The sequence below is a fragment of the Lithobates pipiens genome, unplaced genomic scaffold (genome assembly GCF_037356315.1).
Source record: "Lithobates pipiens isolate NorthernLeopardFrog02 unplaced genomic scaffold, aLitPip1_a1.2 Scaffold_19, whole genome shotgun sequence".
NCBI classification, from domain to species: Eukaryota; Metazoa; Chordata; class Amphibia; order Anura; family Ranidae; genus Lithobates; species Lithobates pipiens.
The window spans coordinates 37,826,672-37,854,178 of record NW_027507764.1 but is presented as its reverse complement, the minus strand read 5'-3'; positions in this window follow the sequence as shown (position 1 = coordinate 37,854,178).

Here is a 27,507-nt window from a genome sequence, read left to right as displayed (position 1 = left end):
CACAAGCAACACGCTTATGTGATTTGGCCCATGCCCCTCCTCCTCCTCTTTCTGTCACACCTCCAGCACCACAGCCACAGCCTGGAAGGAAGCGTGGAAGGAAGACCAGAGTGTGAGAACCTGGGTTCAATCTGGTCTGACAGAAAATGCAGCCTCTTGTAGTACCACAGCCTGGGAACATAGATGTCATCTGCTGCTGTTCCAGGTTTATTGGACTTCAGGACCAGACTTCTCTCCCTCAGACATGTACTCCTCAGGCCACCAATTTTTGTGTTTAAATAGTTGATGTGTGCCCTGGGGGCCAAAGGCTTCTCTAATCTCCCCAGTTTCTCCAGCGCTGCCTCCCTCTTTATTTGTTACTGACACCTAAAACAAAGTGAAATGAATAACAAGGGGCACCAACACTAAACAACCTCCTGTAGATTAAAAAAGAAAAACAAAATACAAAAAAGATAATAATGGTGTTGTGGTAAGTTGACACACAAAACACACCCCAAAAAATGCAAAGATGAGCAAACTGACAAAAGAGGAGATGTTGATGAAAAAAAACAACCACAAAATTCCCCAAAAAAATAAAAAATTGTGTAGATGTGACGATTTAAAATATTGTATTGCTGAAATGAGTAAAAAAGAGTCAGGAAATACGTTCGGGAGAAGTGTGTGTGACTATGAGCATCAAAAGAAGTTCCTTCTTGCAGCATTGTAAACAACAAGAGAATGCGCTTCATGAAATAATTTTTAACATTGCAGTGTGACGAATGTGCTATATCGATTACGATCGGTAGTTTTACCTGAGCGAGCGCTTCCGTGTCCGAATTTGATTGTGAGCATGCGTGGCACCTTGTCCGTCGGAGTAGGCTACACATGATCAGAGTATGTCCGATCGGAGCATTTTGTATGAAAATTTTACTGGCAAGTTGGAAAAGTTGGTCCGTCAGATATTCCGACGGAAAGACAAAACGGTCCAATAGGACACATTCCGTCAGAATCTCCGACCGTGTGTACAAGGGCTAAGACTTTCTATATAGTCTTACCTGTAGTGTAAAATCAAACTTTTGAATTTACTACCAATTTAAAAGTAGATCGCCCTGAGGATATAATGGAGGCTGCCGTCACTAAACTCAACTTTTGAGGATACTAGTTTCCTGGCTGTCATGACGAAGCTTTGGCTTCAATGCTGTCTGAGTTGCTGACCTGAAACACAAATAAAGATAAGAAAATGTGACATCTATGGAGAGCATTTTTCTTCAGGTCAGTGATTCAAAAGTATTGACGTAAAAAAAACGATTGAACTCCAAGCAGATATAAAAGACACAAATGAAGACATCTCTGTAATCATTAGTACATCATTAAATGCAAGTAGTGATTGTACCTGAATGTATTCTGGTATCAGTCTCTTGGCGGAGAAGTGGAACAGGCAATACATGTAGCCAATCAATGATTGTGCTGCTTCTTTTTTCACTGTGCAGTCACAGGCTGGGAGGGGGGGGGGGGGGGGGTGTCAGGATAGTCTTGGCTTAGAGGAAGTGGGTGGTACAATATTGGCCATCAGACAGAAGACTAATGCCAGAAAAAAAATGACTGCAGGGGAAGTCACTTTATTAAAGGTGCATATTGAATATCTAAAGCTGGGTTTACTTTGTGTAGCTCCCGAAGGAGCTGCTGGTTTTTGTTGGGCTTACCGTTACCTCACCAGTTCACTGTATCCGTCTTAGGGGTCCCATTGTAGTATGGATTAAAGACGGTTAGCTCCGACACTTAGTCCTTTTTCCAAAGATTTATTTGAAAGAAACATGTTGTTTTGCAATATAGGGATGGAGGGTTAAGGGGAGTTCAGGTACCTTGTAATTGCGGGTTAGAGGTATTTTCTTGATCCAGAGGACAAACGGCTTCCACAGGCTGGATCTGGCAACCACCGGATAGGCCTCTCTCACTGACCTAGCAGCCGGTGAGAAGTTCAAAGTCTCTGCCACAGACTTGTCAATTCAACGAAATCCTTGTGCAATCCTCTGCCACAGGAAAGCACAACCAGCAACTTGTTGAGAAATTAAAGAGTTGTCACACAGTACCAGTTTCTCTCAGCCGATCCGGCGATACTGCGTGATTAGTGACCCGGGTGTCCTCCAACTATGTCTCCAGGCTCCTCCAGAGATACCAGCCTTGTTGGTCGGTCCTCTCCTGAAAAAGTCCTCCCCTGGATCCTCCAGTCGCTTGGCTTCTCCCCGCAGGCAAGACAGCACAGGACCACCCCTGGATCGGTAGGCCTCAAGACTTTTGGGCAAACCCTTTCAGTTATAAAGCCTCGGGCCAGCCGGCCCCCGAGACATAGAGACAAGCAGCACACACACCTCAGGCTAGGAGGGCCATGAACTCAGGATAACGAACTCCAAAAAATATGGCGCCTGTATCTTAAGTACCCTTACCCAGAATGCACAGCAGGTGAACCACTCCCACTGGGCATTTCCGAGTAAAAAGGGGTACCCAATGCATTCAGCCTGTTGCATTCCCAACACTTACCGGTGGTGACAGCGACACCCACGGCCAAGTGGAAACTAGCACAACCCAGCTGAACTGGTACAGAAACCAGAACTTGGACATAATTAGTCCGAGCCAAACTGCAGCTTCAGACAAACTTGAATTTACAAAAACAATAGCGATTGCTCATTAGGAGCAGGGTGCTACATTTGTATAACAAAATAAAAAAAAAGTAGAATTTTCTGGTGTCTGAGACTCAAAGGCACCACATCCCTTAAAGTGGTTGTCTACCGCTGGATGTTTTTTTTCTCCTCTAAGGTAAAGTCATAATGTGCTGGTATGCATCACATACTAGCACATTATGTGAACCTTACCTTAAAACGAAGCTGTTCCAGTGCCACAATGTCAGCACCGCAATGTCAGCACTGCCGCAGCTTTCATCTTTACCGGTCTTGCTTCCGGGTTTCGCGGGCTCTAGCTACATGACTGGCCTGGAGGCGCAATGACATCACTCCTGTGCATGTACGTGGGAGCCGCCTTTCATGGAACAGAGCTCGGAAGGAGCAGCACAGGTGGCCGTTCCTTCAGAGTGCATACACCAGTAAGTATTTACACTACCTATAGGTAAGCCTTATTATAGGCTTACCTATTTGGTAAAAGTCAATAAAGGAAATTTACTTCCTCTTTAAAAAAAATTCAAAACATGTGTATAGAAAAAGAAACAAGATTTTAAAGGTGCCAGCACACTTGTTATAAATATATCCAACGTATTATTATAAATACATAGAGTATTTTAAAATTACATATTCATATAAAACCATCACAGAGGATGTGATGCGGCTATAATGCATATGCAGCAGCTTCAACGTGTTTCGCTAATCACTGACTTCTTCAGGAGAATTTGAAATTCCACATTTCTAAAAATCTCCTGAAGAAGCCAGTGATTAGTGAAACATGTTGAGAACTGAAGCTGCTGCATGCATTAAAGCCGCATTGGATCCTCTGTGATGGTTTTGTATGAATTTATCATTTTAAAATATGTATTTATAATAAAACTTTGGATATTTGTATACCAAGTGTGTTGGCACCTTTAAAATCCCGTTTCTTTTTCTAAAACACATGTTTAAAAAATAATGGCTGCAGGCATGGTGGATTTTAAAGTGGTGCTATTATAGATTTTCTTATATAAACCTGAACAGTTTTGATTACACTCATATCCTCTGTTGGTAGCGATTGTTTATGGACAGTGTTTACTTTGTTTTGTGGCTTTTATATTCTTATATTGCATGCAGAGAAATGAATTGGGGCAGAAATCCTGTATCCTTTGTATCTAGAAACACATCTCTCCTAGCCACCGCCAAAAAGAATTTACGAAAATACGCAGACACAAGCTTGGCTCAGCAGCTATTTCTATCTCTATTTTCAATTACCACAGCTAGAGATAAGCATTTAATAAGCCGGCTTCTGTTGATATCTTAGATGTCTGCAGGCTTTGATGGGCTCTAATCTGACAAAGAGGTTAGTACACTTAACTTAGCTAATAATGGTCATTTGCCAGCCCAAAGAAGACAAACTCTAGATTATATTCGTAAAGAGCGTGCTAAAAAGAATTGCAGTAGCTTTATGTCTACTAAAATGAACCTGTGGTCTTTTAAAAAAATGCTTTCTCTCTCTCTTCTCTCTGTTTCTCTACTACATGACCCAAGGTTGGTGGACACCTGACCATCATTCATCACACCTATATGACCTTGTTGGACACTGTAGAGCAGGGATCCTCAACTCAACTACGGCCCTCCAGCTGTTGCAGAACTACACATCCCATGAGGCATTGTAAAACTCTGACATTCACAGACATGACTAGGCATGATGGGAATTGTAGTTCCTGAACAACTGGAGGGCCGTAGTTTGAAGACCCCTGCTGTAGAGGATCTCCAAGTCCGCTGGGAAATCCTTGAAGCTGAGGAAGTGCTAACTTATCCACAGCCACCTTTTACCCCCCCCCGACCCCCCAGTAACTGGACGACACACAGATCAGGGAGTCAATCAACAACTTTATTTAGCCACAGCTGGCTTTTTATCTTATTCCCCATGCAAGGGGTTTCTTAACTAATTTTCCAGGGGCATTCCCCTAACAATAAAACCATGCCCTACCCATGACTAGGAGTGTAGATCCCGTAGCAGATAATAGTTGGATTCATTAACACACTGACCAATAGGTGAATGGAAAGCTGCCCCAGACCCCACTTAACCCAATTAAACTTATTCAGACATCAGTAGTAGACATGTGCATTCGTTTTCGTCCGAATGCATTTTCGTCCGAATTTCAGCTATTTTCATTTTCGTTTTGACAAACGATAACGAAAGCACAGAATCCAAAAAAACAAAAGATCCGACATAAATAAATGCTTTATTTTCGTTTTCATTGTTACAACAGTTCGATATAGAATAGGAGATTCGACGTGACTCTGAAGCCGCGTACACACGGGCGGATTGTATGGCCTACTTAGTCCGTCATACAATCCGACGGACAGTCCGTCCTACTTTCGAATGAACGGACTTGACCACACACGGATGCACAAACAGTCCGTCGAAAGCTTGCGCGATGACGTGTACAGCACGTACGACGGGACTAGAAATAGGAAGTCCAATACACAGCAATGCACCCTTCCGCCGTGTAAATCCTTTCTGAGCATGCACCATTCTTAGTCTGTCGAACTAGCCTACTGACGAGCGGATTGTCCGCTGAAACCAAAGTATGACGGACAGTATTTCGAAAAATCCGAAATACTTAGTACGCCAGACTGCACGCTGAAAAAGTCCGCTGAAGCCCACACACGAGCGGACTGTCCGCTGAAATTTGTTTTTCGACGGACTAAGTAGGCCATACAGTCCGCCCGTGTGTACGCGGCTTAACAATAACAATCTGTCTATAGAACCTGTGGTCCAATGTGTAGTCTATTAGTCCAAGATTATATAGAGAAAATATTCGACAGAGAAAAAGATTTGACATAGAGAAAAGATTCTGCAAGTTACTGTCCTAAAAAGTGTTTGGGGAACCGGGTCCTGCCCCAGGGGACATGTATCAATGCAAAAAAAAGTTTTAAAAACGGCCGTTTTTTCGGGGAGCAGTGATACAATAAAACAATAAAAGTGTAATATTCCTTTAAATTTCGTAGGGGGGGGGGGTGTCTATAGTATGCCTGTGAAGGGGCGCATGTTTCTGGTGCTTAGAACTGTCCCTGCACAAAGTGTCATTTATGCAGGAAAAAAAGTCCTTTAAAATCACTCGCAGCTATTATGAATTGTCGGCTCCGTAATACAGAGAACACTCATTGAAAGTCATTGATAAAATAAATAAATAAATAAAAAACGTGGGGGTCCCCCAAATTCAATTACCAGGCCCTTCTGGTCTGGTATGCATATTAAGGGGAACCCTGCCTCAAATTTAAGAAAAAATTTGACGTGGGGTTCCCCCTAAATATCCATAACCAGACCCTTCAGGTCTGGTATGGTTATTAAGGGGAACCCCGCGTCAAATTTAAAAAAAAAAATTGACGTGGGGGCCCCCTAAAAATCCATACCAGACCCTTTATCCGAGCACGCAACCTGGCAGGCCGCAGGAAAAGAGGGGGGGACGAGAGAGCGGCCCCCCCTCCCTCCTGAACCGTACCAGGCCACATGCCCTCAACATTGGGAGGATGCTTTGGGGGTCTGTGACCCCTCAAAGCACCTTGTCCCCATGTTGATGAGGACAAGGGCCTCATCCCCACAACCCTGGCCGGTGGTTGTGAGGGTCTGCGGGCGGGGGGCTTATCAGAATCTGGAAGCCCCCTTTAACAAGGGGACCCCCAGATCCGGCCCCCCCCTGTTTGAAATGGTAAGGGGGTACAAAAGTACCCCTACCATTTCACAAAGAAAGTGTAAAAAATAGTTAAATAAGACAAACACACTTTTGAAAAATTCCTTTATTAAAAATAAAAAATAATAAAAAAAAGATTCCAGCGGCGGTAATCCACTCTTGCTATCCAGCGACAGACGGTCATCTCTCCAGTGATGGCTGATCTGAATCAGCGCAGGGAATCCATCCTTCTTCTGTCTCCACGGAGGAGACACTGCGGGGATTCCGGCGGCCTGACGTTTCTTATATACGGAGGGCGGGGCCACCCGTCACCTGACCCCGCCCCCTCTGACGCAAGGGGAAACCCGGGGTTCCCTGTGACGTATGGGTGACCCCGCACCCCTCTGATGTAACACAGGCAGGTTTCCGTTACATCAGAGGGGTGCGGGGTGACCCATACGTCACAGGGAACTCTGGGTTTCCCCTTGCGTCAGAGGGGGGCGGGGTCAGGTGACGGGTGGCCCCGCCCTCCGTATATAAGAAACATCAGGCCGCAGGAATCCCTGCAGTGTCTCCTCCATGGAGACAGAAGAAGGATGCTGCGCTGAATCAGATGAGCCATCGCTGGACCCCGGAGAGATGATCGTCCGTCGCTTTATAGCAAGAGTGGATTACCACCACTGGAATCTTTTTTTTTTTTTTTTTTTTTTTTAATAAAGGAATTTTTCAAAAGTGTGTTTGTCTTATTTAACTATTTTTTACACTTTCTTTGTGAAATGGTAGGGGTACTTTTGTACCCCCTTACCATTTCAAATAGGGGGGGGGCCGGGATCTGGGGGTCCTCTTGTTAAAGGGGGCTTCCAGATTCTGATAAGACCCCCACAACCACCGGCCAGGGTTGTGAGGATGAGGCCCTTGTCCTCATCAACATGGGGACAAGGTGCTTTGAGGGGTCACATACCCCCAAAGCATCCTCCCAATGTTGAGGGCATGTGGCCTGGTACGGTTCAGGAGGAAGGGGGGGCCGCTCTCTCGTGCCCCCCTCTTTTCCTGCGGCCTGCCAGGTTGCGTGCTCGGATAAAGGGTCTGGTATGGATTTTTAGGGGGACCCCCGCGTTAATTTTTTTTTTAATTTGACGCGGAGTTCCCCTTAATATCCATACCAGACCTGAAGGGTCTGGTTATGGATATTTAGGGGGAACCCCACGTCAAATTTTTTCTTAAATTTGAAGCAGGGTTCCCCTTAATATCCATACCAGACCTGAAGGGCCTGGTAATTGAATTTGGGGGACCCCCACGTTTTTTTTTTTTTTTTTTTTTTCAATGAGTGTTCTCTGTATTACGGAGCCGACAATTCATAATAGCTGCGAGTGATTTTAAAGGACTTTTTTTCCTGCATAAATGACACTTTGTGCAGGGACAGTTCTAAGCACCAGAAACATGAGCCCCTTCACAGGCATACTATAGACAACCCCCCCCCCCCCTACGAAATTTAAAGGAATATTACACTTTTATTGTTTCACTTTAATCATTATTAAAATCATTGCTCCCGAAAAAACGGCCGTTTTTAAAACTTTTTTTTGCATTGATACATGTCCACTGGGGCAGGACCCGGGTCCCCAAACACTTTTTAGGACTGTAACTTGCAAATTAGTCTTTACAATTAGCACTTTAGATTTTGAACCTTGGAGTCCCATAGACTTTAATAGGGGTTCTAAAGTATGCTGTATACTAGCTCCATCGAATCTTCTTTATACATTCGACAGACACCATAAGCCTTCAAAGACAGATTCGATCGTAATTCATGTGGATTTTCGGACGAATGCAATTTTTGAACGAAAAACGAAATAAATAAATAAATAACGAATTTCGGGAGTAACTAAATAAATTAAGTTTTCGGACGAAAAAGAAATTCCGAAACGAAATATTTTACTCTGCACATGTCTAATCAGTAGACATTCTGCCTCTATACCTCCGGGAATGCCCATTTTAGGAGTTATCCAGCCTCAGTAAAACCAGGGGCAGTATGTAAATATGTGTGTTTTTTTTTACATCTGTCTCTAAAATGTCCCTTACCAACATCCTTTTGGTTTAAAAATCCTGAGATTATAGCTGCCCCACCTTTCCAGTACCTTCTCAGCCAATAGAAACATGTCTGTGTATACTATGTGTACATGTATGTGTATACTGTGGGATTGTATACTGTCGGTAATAAAAAATAAATAAAAATCTGTTTCTGTTAAAATTTATTGCAGAGTATTGGCAGAGTATTGGGGAGTATTGGCATAGTATTGGCAGAGTATTGCACTGTTGCAGGGTATTGGCAGAGTATTGACCAGTATTGGCACAGTATTGGCAAGTATAGCAGAGTATTGCACAGTGTTGCAGAGTATTGCAGAGTATTGGCAGAGTATTGCAGAGTATTGGCAGAGTATTGCAGAGTATTGCAGAGTATTGGCAGAGTATTGCAGAGTATTGGCAGAGTATTGCAGAGTATTGCACAGTATGGGGAGAGTATTGGCACTGAGCAGCGCTGTGGGCACCACACATCCAGCCCACAGCGCTGCTGCAATCTCTCCCCCTCTCCCCTCGCACTGTACCAATCCTGGCGGTCACGGATGTTTGTGGGAGCGCGCCCCAGGGGGCGCGTGAGAGCAAGATTCTAGGAGGACGCCCACCCAGAAAAACACGACCAAGCTGTAGTCATCTTTCGCCTATGGCCCGGTCGGCAAGTGGTTAAATGTTTTCTTTTTCTTTTCATTTGCAGAAGAAGAAAGGACAACACTCTAACATAGCTCCCGACTGTCCCTGATTTGGAGCAATGTCCCTCTGTCCCTCTTTCCTCCTCATTTGTATAGTTGTACATAAAATGCACTTTTTATCTCTCAAAAAGTGTTTCCTAGAGCTAAACCTTTCATCCAAATTCTAAATTGCTGCATCTGTAATTTTTTAAAGCCAATATAAAATGGCAATATGGCGACCCATCACATTTGGTTACCCGCTGGACTGCGCATGCGCGATGCCACCCTACGCGTTCCACCCCTGAGTTCAGGTTCAAGCCCCACCATCCAAGTGGACCTAGAGCTAGAGTATAATTATGCCGAACGAAGTGAGGCCATCCCTGAAGCATGCCCGCAAGGGGCCCTGTGTTGGAATGCATATGACGGCGTCACGCATGCGCACTCCAGCGGGTAGCAAAATGTGATGGGTAGCCGAATGTGACGCGACACTTGTAACTGTCAGCTTTGCAATGTCTTAATGGAACTTTTCTGGAGGGCCCCCAGTTTGAGACACCTGGCTTAGAACATACCTCCCAACATTTTGAGATGGGAAAGGGGCAGGGCCGTCTTTAATATGGATTGGACCCTGGCCAAAATTTTTCTTGGGCCCCTCCCCCCCCCATGCAATTTCACTCTCCACCTGCTCTGAGACATACAATAAATAGCAGCTAGACTTAAAATCAATTAACTGTATCAGATCAGGCAGCAATTGTGATTGGTTGCCAGCGGTTACAGCATATTATTACTGCTTACTGACTGGTTGCTGGAGGTTACAGCACACATTATGGCTCACTGATTAGTTGCTAGAGGTTACAGCAAATGATTTCTTCTTGTTAATTGGTTGCTAGAGATTACTGTACAGTAATACTGCCCACTGATTGGTTGCTAGAGGTTACAGCACATCATCTTCTCACTGCAGGGGGGCATGATATACATATGAATGCCACCCTTATTTACATATCAATGTTGCCGGCCGCAGCTATTTACTTATGAATGCTGCCACTATTTACATATGAATGCTGGTTATTTACATGTAAACACAGGGTCTGCAGGTGAGTCATCTGTACACAACAATATGGCAGGGCTGGGCAGCATTAGTAGCAGCACTTCACACTGAGATATCGGGACACGGCACAGGACTAAAACTTCAAGGGACAAGGGAATGTAAACCAGGACAGGGCCCAGGGCAGCTGCCCCTTTTGCCCTGCCTTAAAGACGGCCCTGGAAAGGGGGACACCTACTAGCAAACGTATGTAGGCATAGGACACGCCTCCTGCCACACCCCTTAAAGGAGAATTACCAAAAAAAAAAAGGTTAATTAAATCCATTTATTTTTACTACTATTATTCCTTTATATTGGCTTTAAAAAAAATGACAAATGCAGCAATTTAGAATTTGGATGAAAGGTTTAACACTGGGAAACACTTTATGAAAGATAATTAGTGAATTTTATATACAACTATATAGATAAGACCAAAATGAGGGACAAATGAGGGGGGAAAGGGACGGAGGGACTTTGCTCCAAATCAGGGACAGTCCCTCGAAATCCGGGACAGTTGGGAGCTATGTTAGAGTGTTGACCTTTCTTCTTCTGCTTCTGTTTGAGATCCCTGCATCTAAGCCAATTTGATCTTTATTGATTTCCACAGTGCTGTCAGTCTTCCCTTCGGAACATGATTAAAGAATGGAGGAGCAGTTGGAAGGCACATTCAATGAGCTGCTTAATTAGTCAGGAAACTAAATTCAGACAACAAAATTTTTTGTTATTCAAAGATTCTGATGTATCCAAACTTCCGAATAACATCAGTAATAAATTATACCAAAACATATTATTCAAATTCGAAAATTAATTAAAATTTGAAATGGAAACATATTTAATAAATACAGTAATGTATGAAAGTGAAATAAGATGATGATTCCTACTTACGCTGCTTTATAGAGAATTAAAAAAGAATAGAATAGAATAAAACAATAGAAAATAAAATAAAAGGATATAATAGAATAAAAAAAGAATAGAATAGAAAATATTACAATATAAAAGACTAGAATAGACAGGAAAATATAATAATGGAATAGAATGAAATAGAAAATAAAGAAATAGAATAGAGTAGAATAGAACAAACATAAGACCCTTTTCACACCAGGGCGTTTTGCAGGCGCTATAGCGTTAGAAATAGCGCCTGCAATCCGCCCTAAAAAAGCTGCACCATTGTTTGTAGTGTGAAAGCCGGAGGGCTTTCACACTACAGCGGTGCGCTGGAAGGACATCAGGGAAAAGTCCTGCCAGCAGCTTCTTTGGAGCGGTGAAGGAGCGATGTGTTTACCGCTCCTCCACCGCTGCTCCCCATTGAAATCAATGGGGCAGCGCTGTAATACTGCCGGCAAAACGCCGCTATTGCGGCATATTGCCGGCGGTTTTAACCCTTTCTCGGCTGCTAGCGGGGGGGGGGGGGGGTAAAAGCGCCCCGCTAGCGGCAGAAATACGCCGCAAATCCGGCGGTAAAACGCTGCTAAAAATAGCGCCATTTTAGCGCCCACTCTATTGGGCGGTGTGGTGTGAAAGGGGTCTAATAGAATGGAAAATAAAAGAATAGAATATAAAAAAAACAGAATAGGACAGAAAATAAAAGAATATACTAAAACAGAATAGAATATAAAAAAACAGAATAGGATATAAAATAAAATAATAGACTAGAATATAAAAGAATAGAACAGAAAATAATATAAAAGAATAGATTAGAATACAAAACAATAGAATATAAAATGGATTAGAATAGCATAGAATATAATGGAAATAGAATGAATATAGCCAGCTTCTGAAATCAAAATGTGTATATATTAAAAAATTGGGCAGACTAAATGGACCATTTGGTCTTTTTTCTGCCATTACTCTATGTTTCTTTGTTTCAGCGCTCAATTTCCTTGTTTTCCCTGCGAGAGCCACCGGGTTCTGAGATCTCTGAACCCAGAAGTGCTCAGGGCTCACTATTTCTGGGTTGGTTTATCACAGAGCTGATCAGGGAAAAAATTGTCGCTCTGTCTGCTGCATTCGCTTCCACTCACTACCTAGTGTAGTGCCCTCAGTAGGCTACTAGTGTTAGGTACATTTCGTTTTTGGCCTCCCTGTATTCAGGGAGAGTAGTTATCATTTGTTAGTGTCTGTTATAGGTTATGCTGGCAAAAACTCAGCTACTTTCCCCTGCATTCCACTGAACTCTGAGAAGAGTGAGTGACCAGCAGGTGGCTGAGAGGGGTATAAATAGGCTGGGGCTTGGAAGAACTTCCTCTTGTTCTTCGGGGAGTAAGGGCTGAGGCATCACTGTGAGACTGAAGAATTTTTTTTGGGGGCCTCAGCTCCTGCTTGGGCTGGGGAACCTCTGGCCTAGCCTCCTGAAAGCATGCAGAAAACTCACCTGAGGATCCAGGACACAGGCAACAAATACAGAAGCTGACTGATACTGCAGATGGCAACACAGTATACAGGGCACAGTGCATACCTACCATGTGGATTCCAGGGACATTTTTTTGCCCTAATTGGGAGAGCTTATGGCAATACATCCATGATTATACTGCTGCTGAGGACTTCCTGTTTGGATCTAGTTACCCTACACATTCAAGAAGGTGGTTCTCACCGTGAAGGGGCAGTTCAGAGTTAAAGTCAAGTGACTCTGAACTACCGTGTGCCTGGCTACTATATGCCAATCAGGGAATGGAACCCGGGACCAAAGAGCCAGACCAGTCCAGAGTCTGTGCTACACTAGAAAGTATTTGTTGTGGTACCAGGCTCATGGGAGGGCCTGGAAACTACAGGGATGGTGGAGAGACGTGCACCCCTTGCCCAGTGATTGTCATCAGAAAGCTGTACAGCTGCCCAAAGAAGAAATACAGAGGTGCCTCTAGCAGCACACTGTATGACATTTATTAGGGAAATAATATAAGAACAGTTGACATTGAGTAGAAGTGGTGGCGAGCGTGATGACATCACCGGACGTTACAACGACGCGTTTCTGAGCATGTGCACTGGCGATGGCAAGGTCAGGCACGCTCCTTTTTTTCAAGTGTTTGCCATCACCAGTGCGCATGCTCAGAAACGTGTTGCGGTAACGCCCGCTGATTTAATCACGCTCGCCGCCGCGGTCAACGCGTGTTTCTGCCTTCCCAATCCACGCACTGAGCCGGCATTCACTCCCAGTTGAGCAGGGGTATGACACGACCAGCAGGAGCGCAGACCCACCGAGGCAGGATGTTTTGATGTGCCTGTTTTTTTATCCTACTCAGTGTGAGTTGTTCTTATATTATTTCCCTACTAAATGTCATGCAGTCTGCTCTTAGCCCCTGTACACACGGTCGGACATTCCGACCACAAAATCCGTCTGATTTTTTCCGACGGATTTTGTCCGAAACTGGTGTTGCATACACACGATCGGACAAAGTTGTCGGAAAATCCGATCGTTCAGAACGTAATGATGTTCGTTTGTTGTGACAGGACTACGTTCAGGCTAGTAGTCAATAGCTTTGGTCTAGGAATTTGATCTGAGCATGCGTGGCACTTTGTCCGATCGGAATTCTCTACAAACGATTGGACAAAGTCCGATCGGATCATGTTGTCGGAAAATTTTATATCCAGCTCTCAAACTTTGTTGGTCGGACATTCCGACGGAAAAAGTCTGATGAAGCCCACACATGGTCCGATCGGAAATTTTCCGTTGGAATGTCCGACCGTGTGTACAAGGGCTTAAGCCCCATACACACTATCAGATTATCTGCTGAGTTTTTCCTTCAGATTTACCAAAGCAATATAATATGAGGACAAACCTTAGGAGTTTCAATTTGTATGCAATCAGGCAGGCCCTTCTACTACATGGTTTTGGTAAATCTGAAGGAAAAACCCAGCAGATAATCTGATAGTGTGTATGGGGCTTTAGAGGTGCCCTCTATATTTCTTCTTTTTTTCCCCATGTCCTTGGAGTGTGCTTCTGTCCCCCCGAAGAGGTCTTCAGAGAGGTGTGGACTATTTTTCATGACCTTTAAACATGATCAGTGGATGTGTATGAACATTACATCTACATGGGACTAATTAGAGAATGATGGTCTCTACAGCTGCCCAGACCACTTGTTTTACAAATAGGCAAGAGCCTGCAAAAAAATTATATATATATATATATATATATATATATATATATATACATACACAGTATATATAGATTATTTTATGTGTTCCTGGAGAGGGAGGCATCTTGGTCAAGAACCAGAATAACAAAGCACAAAGGCCATGTGGTCATTGGCCTGCAGGTTGGGCAGCAAGTCTTATGCCTCCAGGGCAGGACTTACGGTGGTGGGGGCCCCTGGGCTTGGGTCACTTTCAGGCCCTACCTTCTATACATTACCGTATTTATTGGCGTATAACACACACCGACGTATAACACGCATCCCAAGTTTAGGAGGGAATTTTAAGGAAAAAAACTTTTAGGAGGGAAGTTTAAGGAAAAAACTTACATTTAAATGCCCATCAATGCAGCCTTATCAGTGTCCATCTGCAGCCTTGCCCATCCATCTGCAGCCTTGCCCATCCATCTGCAGCCTTGCCCATCCATCTGCAGCCTTGTCTGTGTCATTTGCAGCCTTGTCAGTGTAGCCTTATCATTTGCAGCCTTGCCCCAGTGTCATTTGCAGCCTTGTCATTGCAGTCTTGAAGTTTAAAAATGGCGTTGTCGAGATACATAGTCTTCTTTATCTCGGCGGCTATCGGGTCCTCTTGGCGGCTTTCGGGCGCTAAGGGTCCTCTCGGTGGCCGAGGGTCCTCTCGCAGTCCTGAGTGGAGCCAAGAGTAGCCTAGTGTACTTGACTCGGCTCACAGTCACGCCCAGTCCCTGTGTTATGTCCATCATGGGGCGGGATTGGGCGTGGCTGTGAGAGGAGCGGAGCCGAGTACACTCAGCTATGTATCTCGGTGGGGCCCACAGGGCCCCCTATTGGGCGGGGCCCATGGGCTTGAGCCCAGTCAAGCCCAATGGTAAGTCCAGCCCTGTATGCCTCGTACACACGATCAGATTGTTGGCCAACAAAACCGTGTAATTTTGTCTGAAGGGCGTTGTCCCAAACTTGTCTTGCATACACACGGCCACACAATTGTTGGCCGACAATTACAAACGTAATGACGTACTAAATGCACTATGTGGTTTTTCAGCTCTTTAGCGCCACCCTTTGGGCTCCTTCTGTTAATTTCGTGCTATTGGAGTTATTGCTTTGACATTATTTTTTGGGTTGAATAATAATGATTTGATATTGGAATCTTTTTTTTTACTCCAGGAGTTTGGAAATTTTATAGAAATACTTAAATAATGCATTAAAATTTACCTTCAATGGAAGACTAAAATTATTTTATTTGACTAAAATGTACTGGAGATTTTATTCAACTAAAAAAACGAATAAAATGAGACTAAAAACTAAAATGGCATTTTAGTCAAAAAACTATAACTACAATGCAAGGGATGAGGTTTGGTATTACATTGTTGTAATAAACATATCTGTGATGTACTGTATAATATATGGTAATCTATAGCACATTGTTAATTAATAAGAATTCTATTTCATTTTGGATAAAACACATCTATGTACAGATATAGATATTACTCTAATCCCTAACATTGAAGTGGGATGAGAAATTATACTAGATAAAACCTTTATTATACATTGATGAATACACAATTTGTAAACAATCCATAAGAAATTTGATGAACACATGATGGATGATGGAACCCAATGTCTTTAGGCTATGAGCAGTTGGTACAGTACAGTAAAGAATACATTGATATGACACAAAATGGAACACGACATCTATTGCCTCAACGCGTTTCGTGACTTAATGTCACTCATCAGGAGAAAGCGCGTAATGTGTTTCTGCAATGATATAGGTACATTTCTAATTAATCCAGTATATTCACAAATAATAAAAATGTAAAAAGGGGGGGGGGACCCCATACAGTGCTTACAGGGTATCCATGTGTTGATGGTATGGTACTGTGGGTCATGAGTCCCCCATGCGCAGAACGTCTCCTCCGGGAACTGAGATGGTATATTCCCTAACGGACAACCTACACAGGCTCCACCCAGGATGGACAGGTTTGCGACATCACTTCCGGTGGCGCACTTACGGCAGTGACTATCCCGCTACGAGCAGCATGGGAAGTGTTTGGCGCCAAACTACCTGGCGGCTCTTACATATTGGTGTAGGCGCCTCCCCTTTCCCCTTGCTCGGCGTGCATGACGTTGATGGGCGGTGCTTACAGTATATGGGCACCATCCTTGAATGGTTCAAGCATTTGGCTTTCTCTCATTCCACTGGACTTCATACATTGTATGCCTTCCAGCTTGGTTGGCAGGTAACACTCTTAGTTTATTCACTTTGCTTGTATTTCATTTCTATACATTCCCTTCACTTTCTTGGTTTTCTTGGGCGTTCTTTCCCTTTTGATGTTCATCCATTTGTTTTTCCATCGGTCATTTCTGATTCAGCCTCACTTATCACATTTTCTATTCTTCTGCACTACCTTCCCTATCTAGATGGGGGATGTCATGCACTCTTGGTTTAACACATACCACACGTTTTTTACAGCTGCAGACCATTTTTGGTATCATTCCCACTTATTATTCACCGCCTGATGCTTGCCTGTCCTGGGTGGGGCCTATGTGGGAGGTCCGTCGTGGAATATAACATCTCAGCTCCCCAAGGAGACACTCCCCGCATGGGGGGACTCATGATCTACAGTACCATACCATCATCACATGGATACCCTGTAAGCACTGTATGGGGTCCACCCCCCCTTTTTTCATTTGATTATTTGGGAATATACTGAATTAATTAGAAATTTACCTATATCATTGCAGAAACACATTACACGCTTGCTCCTGTTGAGTGACACTAAGTCACGAAACGCGTTGAGCCAATAGCTGTCGTTTTCCATTTTGTGTCATATCAATGTAGTCTGTACCGTACCAACTGTTCTTAGCCTAAAGACATTGGGTTCCATTATCCATTATGTGTTTGTCAAATTTCTTATTGATTGTTTACGAACTGTGTATTCACCAATGTATAATAAAGGTTTTATCTAGTATAATTTCTCATCCCTCTTCAAGGTTAGGAGTTACAGTAATATCGAATTATGCAGGTACTTATTTATGTGTATATATATATATCCACCTTTAGGAGATCCATGAAAACTCATTTATTCAGGGAAGCCTATCCCACATCCACCCACCCCCATCAAATCATTCTCTGCCGCTATTACCATTTGTACCACCACCCCCTCCCTTTAGAATGTAAGCTCTACGAGCCGGGCCCTCACGTCCCTTTTGTATTGAACTGTAATTGTGTTGTCCCCCCTATACATTGTAAAGCACTGCGTAAACTGTTGGCGCTATATAAATCGTGTATAATAATAATTTATATATATATAGATCTCTCTCTCTCTCTCTCTCTCTCTCTCTATCTATCTAGATAACACATTATATATATATATATATATATATATAGATATATATATATACAGTATATATATATATATGTATATAGATATAGATATCTTTCTATCTATATATATATATATATATATATATATATATATATATATATATATATATATATATATATTTATCCAAAATGATTAATAATAATATAATTATTATCAGGGCTGGACTGGGACAGAAATTTGGCCCTGGACTTCATCCAGACCGGCCCACTTACATTTTGAGTGTCCCCTCAGCACCCCCTTACATCAGAGTGTCCCATCAGCACCCCCTTACATCAGAGTGTCCCATCACCAGCCCCCTACATCAGAGTGTCCCATCAGCACCCCCTTACATCAGAGTGTCCCATCACCAGCCCCCTACATCAGAGTGTCCCATCAGCAGTCCCTTACATCAGAGTGTCCCATTACCAGCCAGCCCCCTTACATCAGAGTGTCCCATCACCAGCCCCTACATCAGAGTGTCCCATCAGCACCACCTTACATCAGAGTGGCCCATTACCAGCCCCCTTACATTAGAGTGTCCCATTACCAGCCCCCTTACACCAGAGTGTCCCATCAGCACTCCCTTACATCAGAGTGTCCCATTACCAGCCCCCTTACATCAGAGTGTCCCATCACCAGCCCCCTTATATCAGAGTGGCCCACTGAGCCATCGGCCCACTGGGAAACTCCCGGTAGTCCCGATGGCCAGTACATGCCTGATTATTATTAACTAACAAGGTGCAGATACGTTTATTACAGAAATCTAATACCAAACCTTAACCCCCCCCCCCCCCCCCCCGTACTTCATATAAAGTCCCACTTCCTTTGCTCTTTGTACTATAACTAAAATGAAATAAAAATTTGATGCCAAAAACACTGGTATGAAGAACTGGATGCCCCGAAACTTCTGTGGCAATGCAGACTACAAATCGACTACCGGCAGGTCACCAAAGTGAAATAAGTGATATGATGCAAACCCAACATTAGTCTCGATGGCAACTGTTTTCTCTCCCAGAGAAAAATGTCCATGTTATTTTAGATCAGTCGTTTTTTGCCTAGCAAGAGCACAGAGTAGCATATCAATCTATGTATGACAAGTTTAAAGTAATAGTCGACTTATGTAGTCTACCTGATGCACAGATAAAAACTGAGAAAAGCTAAGAAACGTATTAATGCTTTCCCTGGAGTCTTCAAGTGGTAACCCTGTTACACCACTTGTACCTACAGGTAAGCCTGTAATAAGGCTTACAGTATTTCACATTTTTGTAAATATTTTATTATATCTTTTCATGTGACAACACTGATGAAAGTGTGCTTTTTAGGTTGTTATTCAAAAAATACTAAGCATATATATATATATATATATATATATATATATATATATATATATATATATATATATATATATATAATCTTTTATTTCTGAGTGATACACAGTTGTTAAAATTGAATATTTTCCATCAAGATGATGGTCTCCGAACATTTTCAACAATTCAATATGATACATTTATATATGAACTCAATAGTGATTATGACATATTTCTTAGTACCAATAGGTTCTCCTGAAGAAGCTAAAGGTGAAACTCGTTGCGATACATTGGTGCTGATATTGAAGTTTTTTATGTTTGACCTTAAGCCTGAAGGAATCTTCTAGGACTACTTGGCTTCCCAGTCTCATAAGCCATCCATGATGAGACGTCTCTGTTTCAGCTTCCTCATCTATTCTTTTGTATGAGACAGTGTAGTACTTTTTCAGATGTGTTCCTGTATATATATATATCTATATATATATCTATATATCTATATATATATCTATATATCTATATATATATATATATATATATATATATATATATATATATATATATATATATATATATATGACCTTTTTCTTAATATATGTGTTTCTTAATGTGATTCAAATAAATTATATATTTTTACTCAGATACGAGACGATTCCCTTTTCCTATTTGGGATCATAGTGGCAACCTCTAAAGTCCGTCTTCTCCTTTTTTCTTTTTTTCTGTTTTTGCTTAACACTGAAGAAATGACACTTGTCTACAATGTAAAGTAGTGAGTGTACAGCTTGTATAACAGTGTAAATTTGCTGTCCCCTCAAAATAACTCAACACACAGCCATTAATGTCTAAACCGCTGGCAACAAAAGTGAGTACACCCCTAAGTGAAAATGTCCAAATTGGGTCCAAAGTGTCAATATTTTGTGTGGCCACCATTATTTTCCAGCACTGCCTTAACACTCTTGGGCATGGAGTTCACCAGAGCTTCACAGGTTACCACTGGAGTCCTCGTCCCCTCCTCCATGATGACATCACAGAGCTGGTGGATGTTGGAGACCTTGTGCTCCTCCACCTTCTGTTTGAGGATGTCCCACAGATGGTCAATAGGGTTTAGGTCTGGAGACATGCTTGGCCAGTCCATTACCTTTACCCTCAGCTTCTTTAGCAAGGCAGTGGTCATCTTGGAGGTGTGTTTGGGGTCGTTATCATGTTGGAATACTGCCCTGCGACCAGGAGGCGGCGCTACCACTTCATTTTTAAGTATTTCATAATGAGCTAGTATGCGATGCATACTAGCTCATTAAGCTTTTGTCCTATGGGGTATGTTTTTAAAAAAAATATATATATTTTCGGGTTTACAACCACTTTCAGTAGTGTTGAGGAAATTGTCCAGTTTGCAACCTTTGCCAAGCTCGGGTCATGTCTCACTCCATCTTAACAGACAGTTTTATTACATGATGAAGGGCTTGCTGATATGATTCCAAGTGTTAGGCCGCGTACACACGGGCGGACTGTTCGCCCAACCTTGTCCGCTGAACAGTGTTTGGGCGGACAGTCCGCTCGTGTGTGGGCTTTCAGCGGACAGTTTCAGCGGACAGTTGGACGGACAAAGTCTTTCGGAAATTCCGAAAAACTGTCCGCTGAAACTGTGTTTGAGCGAACAGTCCGCCCGTGTGTGGGCTTGTCCGCTGTACTTTCGAAATGAGCGGACTGTTCCCGCTCGGAAAGTCCGCCCATTTCGAGCGCGTGTACAGGTAGGCGGGGCCCGCGAAGGAGACGTCGCTGGCTCCGCCGCCTGGAATGGGCTTAAAGGGGAACCCCAACGCCGAAAAAAATCGGCGTGGGGGTTCCCCCCAAGTCCACACCAGACCCTTGTCCGAGCACGCTACCCGGCCGGCCAGGAAAGGGGGGCGAGCGAGCGCGCCCCCCCTCCTGAGCCGTACCAGGCCGCGTGCCCTCAACATGGGGGGGTGCCTTGGGGAAGGGGGGGGCCGCGCGGCCCCCCCACCCCAAAGCACCTTGTCCCCATGTTGATGAGGACAAGGGCCTCTTCCCGACAACCCTGGCCGTTGGTTGTCGGGGTCTGCGGGCGGGGGGCTTATCGGAATCCGGGAGCCCCCTTTAATAAGGGGGCCCCCGGATACCGGCCCCCCACCCTATGTGAATGAGTATGGGGTACAATGTACCCCTACCCATTCACCTGTGAAATAAAGTACAAATAAAAACACAACACAGGGGGAAAAAATATTTTATTGCACAGCCGGGGGTCTTCCGTCTTCGGGGGTCTTCTCGCCGGACTCCTCCGCTATGTGTGTGTAGCTCTTTTGCCAGCGGAGGAGTCCGGCTTTCTTCCTCCCCGCCGCCGGCCTCTTCTCCCGACTTCGGGGGTCTTGTCCCCCTCTTCGGTTCTTCTGCCGGGCCACCGCGCCTGGTCCGGTGGCCCGGTCTTCTGTCGCCGTCTTCCGTTCTTCTGTCGCCGCCTTCGGTTCTTCTGCCGGGCCACCGCGCCTTCTTGTAGCTCTTTTACAGGCGGTGGCCCGGTCTTCTGTCGCCGTCGCCGCCTTCCGTTCTTGTTCTTCTTGTTCTTCTCCAGGTGATGTTGACACGTCGCTCCCTCCGGCCGGAATGCCAGAGCCGCCCTGCGCTGTGACTTATATAGTGACAATGGGGCGGGGTCACATGGTATATGTCACATGGGTTGATGTCACATGGTGACCCCGCCCCCTTACGATGTCATAGTCCCCATGTGACATCAACCCATGTGACCAACCCATGTGACATATACCATGTGACCCCGCCCCATTGTCACTATATAAGTGACCGCACAGCGCGTCCCCGGCATTCCGGCCGGAGAGCTCGTCGAGTCAACATCTCCAGGAGAAGAACAAGAAGAACAAGAAGAAGAACACGAACGGAAGGCGGCGACGGCGACAGAAGACCGGGCCACCGCCTGTAAAAGAGCTACAAGAAGGCGCGGTGGCCCGGCAGAAGAACCGAAGGCGGCGACAGAAGAACGGAAGACGGCGACAGAAGACCGGGCCACCGGACCAGGCGCGGTGGCCCGGCAGAAGAACCGAAGAGGGGGACAAGACCCCCGAAGTCGGGAGAAGAGGCCGGCGGCGGGGAGGAAGAAAGCCGGACTCCTCCGCTGGCAAAAGAGCTACACACACATAGCGGAGGAGTCCGGCGAGAAGACCCCCGAAGACGGAAGACCCCCGGCTGTGCAATAAAATATTTTTTCCCCCTGTGTTGTGTTTTTATTTGTACTTTATTTCACAGGTGAATGGGTAGGGGTACATTGTACCCCATACTCATTCACATAGGGTGGGGGGCCGGTATCCGGGGGCCCCCTTATTAAAGGGGGCTCCCGGATTCCGATAAGCCCCCCGCCCGCAGACCCCGACAACCAACGGCCAGGGTTGTCGGGAAGAGGCCCTTGTCCTCATCAACATGGGGACAAGGTGCTTTGGGGTGGGGGGGCCGCGCGGCCCCCCCCTTCCCCAAGGCACCCCCCCATGTTGAGGGCACGCGGCCTGGTACGGCTCAGGAGGGGGGGCGCGCTCGCTCGCCCCCCTTTCCTGGCCGGCCGGGTAGCGTGCTCGAACAAGGGTCTGGTGTGGACTTGGGGGGAACCCCCACGCCGATTTTTTTCGGCGTTGGGGTTCCCCTTTAAGCCCATTCCAGGCGGCGGAGCCCGCGACGTCTCCTTCGCGGGCCCCGCCTACCTGTACACGCGCTCGAAATGGGCGGACTTGCCTCCGCCTTACGTGGGCGAGTCCGTTTATTTCAAAAGTTGAGCGAACTGTTTGCCCAACCTTGTTCGTCAAACAGTCCGCTCGTGTGTGGGCAAGTCCGCTCATGCAAATTTTGAGCGGACTGTTTGATGAAACTGTTTGCCGAACAAGGTTGGGCGAACAGTCCGCCCGTGTGTACGCGGCCTTACTGTAGTACTTATATATGAACATGATGGTCACTAGTTGTTCTGGAGAAAGGTCCTCCAGCAAATTGGCACGGATAATAAATTATCTGAGAACCACGATGACCCATGAAAGTGCTCTGTACCTACTGGCTCTCGAGAGCCATGTCCTCAGGGTGATACCATTTTGATGAGTTAGTTAACCGCTTCAGCCCCGGAAGATTTGGCTGCTCAATAACCAGGCCATATGACACTTACATTGATTTAGCTGACAATTGCACGGTCATGTGACGCTGTACTCAAATAAAATTGATGTCCCTTTTTTCCCCACAAATAGAGCTTTCTTTTGGTGGGATTTGATAATCTCTGCTTTTTTTATTTTTTGCGCTATAAACAAAAGAGCGACAATTTAGAAAAAAAATATATATTTTTTTTTATTTATTCTGGGAGAGAGGCCCCCAGGGAACTCAATATAACAATACAGTAAAGGAAACAGGAATACAAATACAAAAAAATAACAGGAGCTACATGACTATGATATGTATGATGTTACATCTTATAGGCAGTTCGCACTGATAAAGGCAGGGAGAGTATGATAACATTACTAGCCAAGTCAAGCACCCCTTTCACACCACACCGCCCATAGCGTCGGCGGTAAAACGCCGCTATTTTTAGCGGCGTTTTACCGCCGGATTTGCGGCACATTTTGGCCACTAGCGGGGCGTTTTTTACCCCCCGCTAGCAGCCGCAAAAGGGTTAAAACCGCTGGCAATACGCCACAATATGCATTGTGGGCACTGATTGGCATCCATTGTGGGCACTGATTGACATCCCTGATGGCAATGGATGGCATACCTGGTGGGGACTAGTGGTGGGCATCTCTGGTGGTCCTGGTGGCATCCCTGGTGGTCCAGTGTGGGCATCCTCGGGGGGGCTGCGCTCATAATCAATCAGCACAGAACCCCCCCCGTCAGAAGAACGGCCAATTGGCTCTCCTCTACTCGTGTCTGACAGACGCAAGTGAGGAAAAGCCAATCAACGGCTCTTCCTGTTTACACTGTGATCATCTGTGATTGGACATGACTGATCATGTGGTAAAGAGTCTCCGTCAGAGACTGTTTACCTAGATGGGAGTTGCGGTGTGTCAGACTGAAACATCGCAACAACGATCGCCGTGATGTGCGCCCCCGGGACGTAAAAGACGTAACCACTTTGCCGACGTCTTTTTGCTATATGGAGGGCGGCAAGTGGTTAATATAATATAAGACTCTGGCTTATTTTCGGGGAAACACGGTAGGTGTCCCTCATTCCCATCTCAAAAAGTTGGGAGGTATGTACTGTATGTGAACCCAGCCTGGGAAGCCAAGACCCTTCCTGTGTGTTTATAGAGCTTCTAATTTGTGAAACATTGCAGGGCCGGCCAGAATGCACAGAGGCAATCGGCATTACAAGGAAAACACATACCAGATACCAGCAGACCTCTGGGCTTCTATTTTAGCTTTCCTTCTTGTGGGGCAAAGCCCTGTGTCCTTGATCATGTTCCATTCCTTGCATATTAATAGATCCCAGCAGAATCCCAGGAAAGGCCGCGGCACGATATCAAAAAGCTATAAAAAAAAAAAAGAAAAAAAAGAAGATCGGAGGAGTAAATAAAACATGGATTCCCAGGAAAATTATTTCGGCTTGTTTGTTTTCAATTCCTTAAAATTATGAGAAACACACATTTCCTGCGTCCTCGCTGAATCCCGCAGACAGACGTGTGATCCGGAATATTTAACAAAAATTCAATTAGCGTTCATCTAATCTGGTATGGAAGACCGATCTGCGCCGGGCATATTAGTGCTGACCTAAATAAGGTACCAGAAGAATGCATTGGGGGTGATTTACTAAAACTGTAGAGTGCAAAATCTGGCGCAGCTGTGCATGGTAGCCAATCAGCTTTCAGGTTCTTTTGTCAAAGCTTAAGATCCCCTTTTACACTGGGGCGTTTTTCAGGTGCTTTAGCGTTAAAAAAAGCGACTGTAAAGCGCCTGAAAGAAGCCCCAACTGCAATCCCAATGTGAAAGCCCAAGTGCTTTCACACTGAGGTGCTGCACTTGTAGGGCATCAAAAAAAGACCCATTTCACACAATGGCGTTTTTCAGGCACTTTAGCGTTAAAAAAAGCTCCTGAAAGAAGCCTCAACTGCAATCCCAATGTGAAAGCTGCGCTGGCAGGGCATAAAAAAAAGTCCTGCAAGCAGCTTCTTTGCAGCGCTTTTGGAGCGGTGAATACATGGAAGCGGCCCTTCCCATTGAAATAAATGGGAAGCACCTGCAAAACGCTTTTGGCAGCTGCGCTTTGTGGGCGCTTTTAACCCTTTATTTGGCCAGTAGCTGGGGTTAAAAGCGCCCCACTAGCGCTCGAAAAACACTTGTAAAGCACCGCTAGTTTCAGTAGCACTTTACGAGCGTTTTTTCGGGCGTTGGCAGTGTGAAAGGGCTCTTAGGCCTCTTTCACACTGGGGTGTTTTTCAGGCACTACAGAGCTAAAAATAGCGCCTGAAAAAATCTGGCCCCTTTCACTCCAGTGTGAAAGCCGGAGGGCTTTCACACTGGAGCGGTGCGCTAGCAGAACGGTGAAGATGCTAGCCGCATCTTTGGAGCGGTGAAGGAGCGGTGTATTCACCGCAACTTCACCGCTCCTACGCATTGAAATCAATGGGGCAGTGTGGCTATACCGCTATACCCTTTTTCAGCCTCTAGCGGGGGTTAAAACCGCCCCGCTAGCGGCCGCATACCGGCGCTAAAACAACGGTAAAGCGGCGCTAAAAATAACACTGCTTTACCGTCGACGCCGCTCCCGCCCCAGTGTGAAAGGGGCACTCGGGCTTTCACATTGGGATTGCAGATGAGGCTTCTTTCAAGTGCTTTACAGGTGCTTTTTTGAACGCTAAAGCGCCTGAAAAACACCTGAAAAACGCCCCAGTGTGAAAGGGGTCTAATTGAACAAGCTGAAGTTAGAAGCTGATTGGCTACCATGCACAGCTGCACCAGATTTTGCACTCTCCGGTTTTAGTAAATCAACCCCTATTGCATTTGTCGGGTTTCTGCCTCTCCCAGCTATTACAAACACTTCCCCATTTTCACAGTAAATTAGGGGATGGCACCAAAAAATATGGCACTGGTAGTTTTTAGAAATAAGACTTTTGGTCAAAAAGAAGCAGATATAAAATTGTGTACAAAGTCTAATACACATTTCCCAAAGTGTAACTAAACGCAAAACTTTTTTTTTTCTTCAGTTTTTGATAGAGTGGAAAGTGATGTGCATAGAAAATAGAAATAATCATCTATTTATTTATTTATTTTCTTTAAATAATCGGCTATTTATTTATTTATTCATTTTTTTCTTTAAATAATCGGCTATTTATTTATTTATTCATTTTTTTCTTTAAATAATCGGCTATTTATTTATTTATTCATTTTTTTCTTTAAATAATCGGCTATTTATTTATTTATTCATTTTTTTCTTTAAATAATCGGCTATTTATGAGGGTATCTCGTCCATGTTAATGCCTACTGGATACTTTTACCCCCTTCCTGCCCAGGCCAATTTTCAGCTTTCAGCGCTGTCGCACTTTGAATGACAATTTCGCAGCCATGCGACACTGTACCCAAACCAAAATTTTATAACTTTTTCCACACAAATAGAGCTTTCTTATGGTGGTATTTAATTACCACTGGGTTTTTTATTTTTTGCTAAATTAACCGGTTCCCGACCAGCGCACGACGATATACGTCGGTAGAATGGCACGGGCAGGCATATTGGCGTACATGTACGTCCAATCTTCAATGCCGCTCTTCCATCGGTAGCGCGCCGCCAGCAGTGCGCTCCCGCGCTGGTCGGGACCCCTGTGAGTCCGGTCGCGGGACCCGCGGTCTCGATCGCCACGGGCATCCCCGCGATCATCTCACAGGACGGCTGAATGGAGGAAATGCCGTGTAAACAGCATTTCTCCATTCTGCCTAGCAACTAGTGACGCTGATCTCTGCTCCATGTGATTGGAGCAGAGATCAGTGTTCACTAAATGAAAGCCCAACCCCCCCACAGTTAGTAACACACCCCTAGGGACACTTAACCCCTACACTGCCACCCACTGGTTAACCCCTTCACTGCCAGTGTCATTTACACAGGAATCACTGCATTTATATAGCAGTGATTACTGTATAAATGACAATGGTCCCAAAAATGTGTCAAAAATGTCCGATGTGTCCGTCATAATGTCGCAGTCACAATAAAAATCGCTGATCGCCGCCATTACTAGTAAAAAAAAAATAATAAAAAATTATTAATAAAAATGCTATAAAACTATCCCTATTTTGTAAACGCTATAACTTTTGCGCAAACCAATCAATAATCGCTTATTGCGAGTTTTTTTTACCAAAAATATGTAGAAGAATACGTATCGGCCTAAACTGAGGGAAAAAAATGTTTTTTTATATATTTTTGGGGGATATTTATTAGAACAAAAAGTAAAAAATAATGCGTTTTTTTCAAAATTGTCGCTCTATTTTTGTTTATAGCGCAAAAAATAAAAACCGCAGAGGTGATCAAATACCACCAACAGATGGTTGTGGAAAAAAAAGGACGTCAATTTTGTTTGGGAGCCACATCGCACGACCGCGCAATTGTCAGTTAAAGCGACGCAGTG